This window comes from Amblyomma maculatum, chromosome 1, assembly GCF_055883805.1.
Source record: "Amblyomma maculatum isolate TAMU_Amacu chromosome 1, ASM5588380v1, whole genome shotgun sequence".
NCBI lineage: Eukaryota > Metazoa > Arthropoda > Arachnida > Ixodida > Ixodidae > Amblyomma > Amblyomma maculatum.
In genome coordinates, this window is record NC_139344.1 from 146,929,490 (window position 1) to 146,941,020 (window position 11,531).

General features: G+C 46.4%; 1 pseudogene; it reads left to right on the forward strand.

Annotated features, from left to right (window-relative positions):
- Positions 1 to 2,447: 2,447 nt before the first annotated feature.
- LOC146204272 (uncharacterized) lies at positions 2,448 to 9,053 on the forward strand (annotated as a pseudogene).
- The last annotated feature ends 2,478 nt before the right edge of the window (positions 9,054 to 11,531 follow it).

An 11,531-nucleotide genomic window follows, 5' to 3' on the forward strand; every position in this document is an offset into this window, starting at 1 on the left:
CAAGAGACGTCTGATGCGCGTACAAGAAAAGAGGAGAAGTTTGGGCTTAAACTGAACATTAAAAAGACCAAGATCATGGCGTCTTGCCCTATCAAGTCCTGGAGCATCAAGGGAAAAGAAGTGGAAGCTCTGACAGATTTTCTCTTCTTGGGCTCCAAGATTACCCCGGAAGGAGACTGCAGCCATGAAATTAGGAGACGCCTGCTTCTGGGAAAGAGAGCCATGGCTAGCCTTGACCGCCTAGTAAAGAGCAGATACCAACCAAGATACGTATAACTCGGGTTATGGTCTTTCCAGTTGTGATGTGTGGATGCGAGAGTTGGACTGTGAAGAAGGTTGCCAGCCGAAGAATTGACGCGTTTGAATTGTGGTGCTGGCGGAGACTCTTGAGAGTTCTTTGGACGGCCAGAAGATCAAATCAGTCGATATTGTCGACCATAAACCCTGACTGCTCATTGGAGGGTCAAATTCTAAAGTTAAAGCTCAGCTACTTTGGTCATCTGATGAGAAGAGAGGAGTCGCTGGAGAAAGATTTGATGTTAGGAAAGGTTGAGTGTCACCGGAGAAGGGGTATGCAGCGAACGCGATGGTTAGATGGCATCCTCGAGGCGCTGCAGGTGAAGTTATGTGATGTTAGGAAGATAGTGAGAGACCGGAAAGCGTGGCGTGATATGGTCCATAGGGTCACGAAGAGTCGGACACGGCTGAACGACTGAACTGAACTGAACTGCTGTGGTTCAGAATAAGTGAAGGGTTTTCTCCTAATTTACGAAGGCTATATATATAGAGGTGGGTTATATTTGGTGAATTTCTCTATCACTTCATGGATGTTGTGAATATGGCCTGTTGTCTAGTAGCTCTTACTGAAGTCAGCCTGGTCTTTCGGTTGCCTAAGTCTAATGTTTTTCGTGTTCTATCAGAGACGATCTTACTAAATACCTTGTAAGCAAAGGAATTAAGCTGATCGGTCCATTACTTTTCAAGTTCTTCATATAACAATCTTGATATTTAGCCCTATTCTAAGATTCCGTACAAAACCTTGCCGCGCTTCAGGTTTGATACGGATGCGAGTACCTGACCATATGCACCAAAGCTGGTGATGTAGTTAAATATAATAGGTGTCATTATGATTAAGACACTGAAGAGCAAAATTCAGATGTAGCATTGCAGTGATACCGGCAGTCGGCAATGCCTTTTGTCTCTCACAGGACTGCTTTCGAAACATCGCGACTCATTCGGTTTGCGCTTACTTGCAGCGCTTGCTTCCTTTGGCTTGTGCATGCAGAACTATGCAATCTTGACGCCAAAGTCGCGTTTCCTCAGCTTCACCGACACGCACTGCCGCGTCCCGGCGCTGACACCCCTACGCCTCATACATATTCTGTGTTGCCCGAAGTATCAAGTGATGACGAGTTCATCCCTTTATATCCAGATTGGTAGCTAGCAAAAAATGTCGTTAACAGACTTGGGTTTCAAATTCCGCGCCGGCGAAATTACGAAAAAAAAAATTGTTCGGCAAAACATTTTTTACGAAATATTACCCTGGTTCGCATTCTATACTAGTGGCAGCTGTCTTTGGAACGGAGAAGGCAGTCGTTGTCGTCGTCGTAATAAAAACGTGCGTACTTTCGTGGGGGAGAAAGACGGTCAAATGGCATTTAGTTTGTGGAGAGAGAGAAGGCGCCATTGGGCACTTGAGATCGGTCGAGCTCAATGTTGCGAGAAGGAGGAGGTCTTAAGTGGAGGAAAGTCACATGCATTTCTCCAGCAGTAGTGTCGTACAATGCTCTTCAACAGGGCGAAGTGTGCTTTACTGAGAGCTTATTTTTCTTTTTTTCTTTTTTCCTACCTACAATCAACAAAAAGACTTCGATAAACATAATGTCCAGAGTTCGCCAGCATATTCATTCGTAAGTAAGGACAGAAATTCAAATTTTCTTTTAGTACCACAGTTTTCGGAGTGCATGTTTATCAGCGTCCTGGAATCTATTAAGAGGTTAAAGTAGCCGTGGGAGCACGCACAGAGCGCAAACTATATTAGAATACACGCTGCAGCTTTGTCGATGCCTGGTGTGCTGCTTAAAACAGCTCAAGGGATCATCAGAGTAGAATTTTATGAGGAAATAAGTAAAGCCCTGCAGTGCGCACCTGCACTAAGCAACTGCAAGATGCGCTTTCCCTTCTTCAGCTCTGCCGGCTGGCCAACATTGTTCAGGAGAAGTCTAATTGTTGAGCAGTGGTTTTAGTGAACGCCGTTCAATGAAGTTGTAGATGAAATGTCATCGCCATTCATATACTGCACTTATACGGCTACAATACACCTGTAAAATGATACAAAGTGCTTATACAAGGTTTCTGCCTTTGTCAAGTCCGCGACAAGTGAACAAAATACATCCATTATGCCTGGGAGTAAATTGATACCCCGCGACGCAGTTGTCACTTCCAACATGGCTAACGGCCATGGCGACAGGAACAGGCGGCATGTTCCACGCTCGAAGGGGCGCTCTCGAGACGAGGCTTTGGGAGCCGTGAACGCAGGCACTCTCCTTGGGAGTTTCCGTGGCGCTCAGCAGCATTCTGGTGCTGCAGGGGTGAGCAATAATTATTCTCTGTCGCTTCCCCGCCGCCCCTGGCGATTGGTTCATCAGTGTGCCGGCGCGCAGAGCGCCTGGGAGGGCGTCGTGTTCAGCTGATCAACTTAAAAGGCTCGGCAGTTCTGTCGCCGCTGACAGGATCCCGTCCGGGGTAGCACTCCGCGAACAATGCGCAAAAAAAACGTGTTCTCGTCATCCATCAAGGATCCAGACAAAAGGATGCCGGCCTCCTCGCCGGGAGAGATGGCGCGCCGATCGGGCTTCCCCCCTCCACTCGCAAGTAGCGCTACTCGCGCCGAGAGATGGATGGCCCTGCGACGAAACCCGGCCGCTGCTTTCGCGTCGCGCGGCCAGGCGGCGGCGGGTTACCCGTTATTTATGATTATCGCCAGCCGGTATGGCACGCAGTCTCCGCTTCGTCACGTGGCTTTCGCTTCTGCGCTATCTCCCTCGCCGCGCACTCCTTCCTCACTCACCATCTTTGGTGCTCCTCCTTCCCCACGAGCGGAGCAGCCGCTCTTGATCTGCGTCTCGGGCGTCTGCCAAGCCGTCTTGGGCCGGCAAATTTTTTCGAGTGGGGCATCCAATGTACTGGCTGGTACTCTGGCCATGTTATGCGCAGGATGATGACGACAGTAGGCCGTTTACACGTCGTCCGATCTGCCCTTTCTTGAACCACTTGCATTTTCGTCATCGGTTTATCCCAACAAGTGGCAACCAGAAAGGCCCTGTGCATGTGTGAGGGACAAGGGTATAACCTTTTTCCCGCAACCCTTCGCAGACAGGATGAGACGGGAGCGGTCAAGACAGAGCGCAGGCGTCTTATGGTAGCACGCAAGCCACGCACGTTCTCGCGCCTTATATTTGGGCACGTTCAGGGTTGCACACACAGTAAAACCATCGCCATCATAGCGGTGTTAATGACTTGACTAGTTCAAGTAATAACGGATGGGCATGGATCACCGCTTACCACCTGTACAACCTGGAAGAAAAATAAACTACTATAAATCAAGTGATTTTGTTCTACGAGCCACAGCAGCTTTGCTGGGATAAAAAATTGCTTTGTGCGTGCAAAAGTGCGAACAATTAGTGCATCGAAAATCTGTTCAATACATTTTAACAAGACGATACCCTAATATTAAAAATAATAATTGGTTCACAAGACGGGATAGGCGCAGTATCTGTCACAGTCTTCTCTGAGGACACCTGTACCGTGCCATAGGGAAGGGAAGAAAGGTGGGAGAGAAAGGGGAAAAAGAAAAATAGGAGCCGTAGTGGAGGGCTACGGAGTAATTTCGACCACCTGGGGATCTTTAACGTGCGCTGACATCGCACAGCACACGGACGCCACTTCGTTTCGCCTCCATCGAAACGCACCCTCGTCCAAGAATTGTTATGATGGTGAGCGCCGAACGTTCTGTAGTGGAGTAACTGCAAATTGCAACAAAACGGTTACAGCCGCCGTACCCTCTCAGCTCCTGTTAACTGTGAGCGTAAGGCAACAGCAATATGTGATTCATTGTTGTGTGACGTAATAATGTCTTGACATTGCCGCTTTCTTGATATTTGGGAACATTAGGGAAACAAAGGCAGGAATGCATGCACGATATTCGGTGTCCTGGCTAGCGCTAGTACCGTCAGCTTATCCCTTTTCAACCACATACATAAAATCAAGCATCACCCTACCCCACTCCCCCCCCCCCCCCCGCCTCCTCACCCTACCCTCGTGCAGAAAAAAAAATCAGAATGACGTTCCGTTGAAAGTAAACGGTGTCAGCCAATTGTGGACCGGAAAAAAAGAAGGATGGAGGGAAAAGGAAAGCAGCCTCCCCGTTATTATTTTTCAATCGTGCTGCCTCTCAGCACTTGAAGTTTTCTGAAATCAGGGAAAAATATGACTCTTGCTCAGAGTGACAAAAAGCAGTATTTTTATTATCTAATACATGCTGGTTTAGTGCGCACGAAATCGGTTCGCAAGAAAAAAATATATAAAACAGCACCTTTGTGTGCAAAAAAAGAAAAAAAAGGCAGGGCATAATTTCTCCCTCTTTAGGTCGAAACGTGGAGAATAGATGGGCAAATCGAACGCCGTGTTAACTCAGGAGAGAAAAGAAAAAGAAGGAAGATTTGTGCAATCGAGATGAGTAGAGAATGGAAGCAAGCGAAAGGATGTTTTGTGAATGCGCTGAAGTTGTGGGCCATTTACAAAATTAAAAAGGGCTGGAGAGAGTGACGCTTTCGCATTCCAGTTTGTATCAAGCGCGTCTTTCTAGTATACAACGTTCTATTTTTCCGGCTTTAGCGCTGAGGCGGGCAAGAGCGTTGTTGTAATCTGCACAGAGAGCTCCCATTTCTTGCCCTATCTTTCTTCTTTTTTTTTTTTGTCCTTACTAAGCAGCTAGAAACCCAAAAGGCAATTATAAAAAAGTCCATTCACTATATATTCCCTCTGACACAAATGTTTTTTCGTCACTGTCACTGGCTAGATTTCATGTTTGAGAACGATGTGCGAAAACCTATTGTCGAAGCGTATTCATCCCTTCGTCCATCTACTGTTCTTTTATTTCCTTTATTGTATTTTTTTTTGCAGCGTTCATAAGCCTTAACAGGCTCAGTGACTGGCATAATGTTACCGTACAACACAAATACTTTATCCCCGGCGCGCAGCACGATGCTCCTCACAGCGAGATATATACATGCACAAAGAAAGCTCTGGAAGCGACCTAACACTGGAAGAACATGCTGTCACAAACCCCCACCTTACGGTTGAAAAAGGCGCGGGATCCCCTTTACGGTTACCCGTCGTCACTCTATGAGGTTTGAGAACACATTTAAAAGTTAGGCCGGTCAACCCGTGAAGTACGTGTGTCGGTGTGCGATTGAGGAATAAGTTCAAGAAAGTCACTTTTACAAACAATTGAATATTTATAGACAGTAGTCCAAATTACACTGCATAATAACAAAGTACAATAAAAAAATAAAACGCCACGACACAAATGTGATAAAAAAAAAAACTCGGTAAATACCAAGATGAAAAACCCGAAAATGAACAAAACACTGCGATAAGAGAAAACTATAAAGATAACAAATCAAGTATTCCAGATATAATAAGTATGGACAATGGTTACATAGTAAACACAGCAAAGAAAAAGCATTGCTAAGTCAGGTAAAGGTTAACAAAGGCGAAAACAATGTTCGATTAAACAAGTCTGTGTCAAAAAGGAATTCCCACGGCTTTCTTTTTAGCTGAGGCGTCGAAGTCTGGGTTGATCGGTAGCGGCGGTCGTACAGACGAGAACGATTTGTTGATCGCGGGCTCGGTGAAACACAAGACGCTTTCCCGGAGCGGCCGCGAGAGAGGCCCGGAAGACTTAATCTTCCCAGAGCGCACTGCCGCGGGCATGCTGCGGTATGTGTTTTAATACTCTCGGCTGGCTGCGCAGTGCCCGCGTCAAGAATATGCGGTCGCTGCCCCGAAAGTCATGTCGAAGCCTGCTCAGAGGAGCAGGGAGATCCCGTGAGTTTCGCTCTATATGTGAGGCAGGAGATCCTGCAACTTCCGCGGTATAGGTGAGACAGCTTGTGACACATGCACTGGAGGAATGGGGCACCAAATACTCCGCAACATATGCTGCACAACGGGGCGCTCGTATACATTTTGGCATCATGTAGGACGCTGCAGCACCGCTGCAGAAAACAGTCCCTCGACCTGATCTGTCACCCTTAATTACTTATGAATTACTTCATTATCAATTATTGTTTGGCACTTCAAAGCAGGTTTAGCATTAATATCGCCGGAATGTGCAGCTCGCATCACACTTTTGAGAAAATGGCGTCCAATGCAGCGGTCTCGGTCCCCTCTCCTGGAAGAATTTTTTCTAAAGTTCGTACTTCGAAGATGTCCAGGCACGCTCAGCAAGTGACTGCGAACGTGTACGCCTGTAATAAAATGCGTTTCCCTCAGAAATCTCTCCGGGATTTACTGAACGTTGTGAGCGAAGATACAAGAGTGTCTGACAGCACCGTCGCCAAATACAAGGCAGTCTGCTTGGGTTTTTGACGTCTCTAAAGCGTAAATAAGGGAGTAATTACTAACTGACATCCATCAAAGCGCTGTCATACGGCTACAAAGGAAATCTATACAGCTTTCTCAGAAACTTGGTAGTTAAAGAAAAATTCGTCCTGTTCCAGAAACCTGAGACCACCGCCTTTCCGGGGCAGTCGCTCTACCGACTGAGCTAACCAGGACGGCCAGTACATCAGATGGTAGGGCGAGAGCGAAGTGGGAATGGTGTTGGTCAAATATTTAGGGGAATACCCCAAGGTGGAGTCATTTGTAATAAAGGAATAATTGCTCATTGACATCCACCCAAGCGCAGCCGGCTATAAAGGAAAGCTATACAGCTTTCGCGGAAACTTGCCAGTTAAAGAAAAATTCGTCCCCGGACCAGGACGAATTTTTCTTTAACTGGGAAGTTTCTGAGAAAGCTGTATAGCTTTCCTTTGTAGCCGGCTGCGCTTGGGTGGATGTCAGTGAGTAAATACTACCTTATTAGAAATCTACTCCACTTTGAGGGATTCACCTAAATATTCGATCAGTCTCCAAAACGGTGACTTCGCAACGTGAAGATGGCAAGCATTCGAACGGTCAAGCATGACAGCTTTAAAAAAGTGCAGGCTATTCGTCTAAAGGTGCATGCCGTATATAAGAAGAGGGATCCCATACAGTCTGCAGAGGGCTGCCAACTAAGACGGCGACCTGCCGAAGTTCAAGTAAACTACCTTATTGGGGGTTACTGAAGGACATTTGGTTCACCTTTGAAGAAAAAAAAACGTGACCTTGCACTCATCGAGTACCGTGACATCATTGCCTGCCGTCGAAGACGGGCGACTAAGGAATTCCGAAGCCAGAACAAGTACGAATGTTTTTTTGCATCTTTTCTCATGCCGCACATTCAGGTTTTCTGATACGCATGGCGTTAACGCTTACAACTTCGTAATCGTAACACCAGAATCCTACAGGGGCTGAAATAATGATGTGTTGCGTCCTGAGAAAAGAAATAAAAATAAAAGGCTTGACTGCCCGGCTGAAGGCTGGTACATAGGTGGCATTTAGAGACTGCGCTTTTATATTTCATGCTATTATTGGTTGGAGTGCTTGCCTGAATCGCAATTAACCGTTAGATTCCTGCTCTCTGTGACAACAAAAGGCAAAAAAAGAAAAAAGAATCCGCATTGGTTACGGCATCAGTATTGGCACAGTACTTCAGTTCTTTTATTATAACCATATTATAACTCGTCGTCATCGGAGGATATTCCTCCGGGAGGCGCACGGTAAAGCTACCGGTACCACTGCTGTTATTGTTTTTTTTTTATTATTATTATTGTCTCAACGAGCGACGGAACGCTTGTTGCATTTTGACAATGAATTTGAGACTCTGCATATTACTTGACGACCAATGAATAAAGATGTATCAATAAATAATATTTCGAACTTATTTTCAGTACGATATTCTCCTCGGCTGTGTTTTCAACTATAGATATTCGTGCAGATTCCTATCACTGCAGTGGCATAGCAATGAGTACGTTTAATGACGTGCATTGACTTGTCCACTATTTTGTTTGATTGTCTACAGGTGCATCATATACTTAGATGAATCTTTGGTGAATGGAGAACACATAAAAGAACACGTCTGGCAGGACAAAACTGTCAAGTCATCCCAGAACGCCTTCCTGAAAGGCCTCACAACGGGGTTGGCGGCGCGCTCGGACAAAGGAGTCCGTTGGATCGGTGTTCATGCTGGAAGCAATGAGGCAGGCTTTGTTCAAGAAGCTGGTGAGTTCTTCGAGCAAAGAAAGGAAACAGTGCCGATTACCACTCAGAGATCGATGGGAAATAATTCGAAGAGTGGCTCACTGAGAAGCTTTTTCCCAACATTCCTGACAACAGCGTCGTTGTCACGGGCAACGCGCCCCCCACCACATCTACCCTCAAAGATGATATTCAGTTTTGGGCGAAAAAGAAAGGTATCCCCTGGACTGCGGACATAGTGAGGGCAGAACTTCTTGAGCTTGCAAAAAAGTTCAGCCCACCAAGCACTGTGCTAAGGATCGTTACCTTGGCGGCTATCTGCGGGCACGAAGTGCGCCGTGTACAGCCGTATCATTGCGAGTTCAACCGAAATGAACTTGTTTAGAGCCAATTGAAGGACTATATTGCGAGTAGGAACAAAAGTTTCACTTTGGATGAGGTTGCAACTCTCCTACCGGAAGCACTGGTATCCGTAAGCCGAGAAAACTGGGGAAACTATTGTGCTCATGTGCAACAAGTTGAGGCTGAGGTTTGACAACTTGACATGATTCTAGACATTGGCATAGAACCGGCTGTATTCAGCCTCGGATGAGTCGAGCGCTAATTTCAGCGATGAAGATGTAAGTGGCGTTGAAGAGCTTGTGTGACTTGTGAGTGGTATTTAACTTGTGAGATCAACCCATCAGATGATCAAGAGTGAGCTCTATGCGCGCGAGAGAGATCGACATGACGAGGGGAAGGCGGTCGTCAGCTGCGCCACTTAGCGGGCAACCGCCATGCAAGCAAAGGGCACGTGCACCCCGGTTTTGATATCTGCGCCACCCCGCTGCTTCGAAAACACCCCCATAACCTGCTGTGTGCTGTCTCTTCTAAACGTTTACGGAGCTGCCTTTAGCCAGGGCAAGAGAAATATTTTCGCTCCGGATGACCAAGAAGGCAGGCCCTTCATAAGGCGAGTACACATGATGGCTTGCCGCCGTCACGTTTATTCGAGGACATGGAGCTCGGAGCGGCGCATCCATAATCAAGTTAGTATTGCTAAAGTTGCACTCTTGTTCATTACATTATTGGACATTGATATTTTTGTTACGGCTGTGTGCAAGACACCTAGAAACAGCTAGGAGTTAACATTTTTCTCACTTGAAGGCTCCGCCTTCTAGAATACGGGTCCGCGAGAGATGGTCTCGCCCAACGAGTGAAAAACGGTCTTTCTTAAAAACACCGGTTTATTCCGGATCAACAGAAAAGCTTTAAATAAAAAAGAATCAACACTGGACGAAACCGCGCTGAAAACCTGTCGTCGAGGTGCGCGAAATGGACTACCAAGAATAAAACAGAACAAAGGTCAAGGCTTTACTGCGACAACACAAAACACACTGCGGTGCGAATTTATCTCTTTCCTTAACACGGATGAATATGTAATTCTAATGTGGCGTAAAAACTCTTTTCACCCGTAAATATCAACATTTTGCTCTCTCATGCCACATAATAATGCAGCTCTTGAATAAAAAAAAAAAAAAAGAAAAAGTAACAGGGCATGCATTGTAAGGGAATACCACAAAAAAAAAATGGGAAAAAAAATGTCATTGATATAGTCAGAGATTGAGAAACCTAAAAAAATGATCAACGACTCCGGCGAAGTGCTTCGCGCTACTCCACACTGGGTTGGTATAAGTCGGTCCCCGGTCGTCTTGAAGAAACCTCTATCCGCTTCTCTGCTGGTGGCCCGGAATCGTCCATGGCATGGCCGGTACCTCCAGGAAGACCCAGGAAGAAGTTGCCCCAGCAACGGCGAAAAGAAAAGTTACAGATGGCCTGGATCGTGCAGTATAGGCCGCTTCACCTAATCGTATTATTTCTAAATAGTGCAGTATTGAAGCCGTCCGAAGAAAATATGATGAATTAAGTGATATCAAAAATAAAATGCCGGTAGAAAGAAGCAGTGAGGTCGATGCGAACCTACGCAGCCGGAGTTCCGGGTCGCATTCTAAAGTGCGGCGCTTCAAGTCACTCGGCCACGAAACCAGCGTAGCAATACTTTTTTTTTTTTTTTCTGGACTACTTGCGTACTTTCGCACCATATCTATTGAACGGAGCATAGTTAGTCCGCGTGTAGTGCTTAGACACAAATAGCCATCGGAGCGGATTCGAACCCGTGCCTTCGGTTTCAGTAGCCGAGCGTCTTCACCACTGAGCCACAGCGGCGTGTGCTTACTCTCATTATAACCAGGTTTAAGGAAGGTCAAACCTCCGCCATTTCTTGTTTTTCTTTCTTTTCATCTTCTCTAACTTCGCTTCCATCTAAATGCGGCCCCATGCATGGCCGGGATCAAGTCTATAGAGTCCTGCCTGCTGCACATTGCCACTTGCCCACGACGACGGGTTGCTTTTGATGCTTGGTGGCTCTAAGAGGATACATTTACTGAACATCGTGTACCAAAAAGGGCCCCTGAGCATGAAATTTTAGGACTAGGATGAAACCCATGGCGCAGCTGGCACAGGGCCCCGTTGCGCATTGGCTCGGTCAGTCTTGTGCTCTTATTGGGAACGATCGGATTTCACCGATAGCATCGATGTACTACTGTAATAAAGTAGAAACCAACGTGAAAACCGTAGCGCTCCAATACTAGTATCACGGTTCGATCGCCTGAAGCAGTTTGAAGCCCTTGTTCTAGGAACGTATAGCACGCCTGAAATGAACATGTGACATGTGTGCGAACAAATCCTACCCTAACTGATTTCACGCGGAGCGTTGCACTCAAAGAATTATATGTAGACGCACTTCGGAAGTTTCATGTCGCTGACATCAGATAGTGTCGGTGTACAGAGGGTGAAAGAAGGCATCAAACAGTAGCTGCCGTCATGGTAGCTACATGCAAGTGTAAGCCTTCCTTAAGTCACGGCTCCGATGGTATGAGCCATGCATGGCAGCAAAACGAGAACACAGACTCGTACAGTAAACAATGCGTACAGAATGTTGTTGAGGTCGTTTAAAAAAAATAGAAAAATCCAGCCGCGGTGGCTGTGTTGTCAGGGCGCTCGACTGCTGAACCTAAATATGTGGATTCAATCCCAGCTACGACGGCCGCTTTTGATGAGGGAGAAAAGTAAGGCGCCCTTATAAT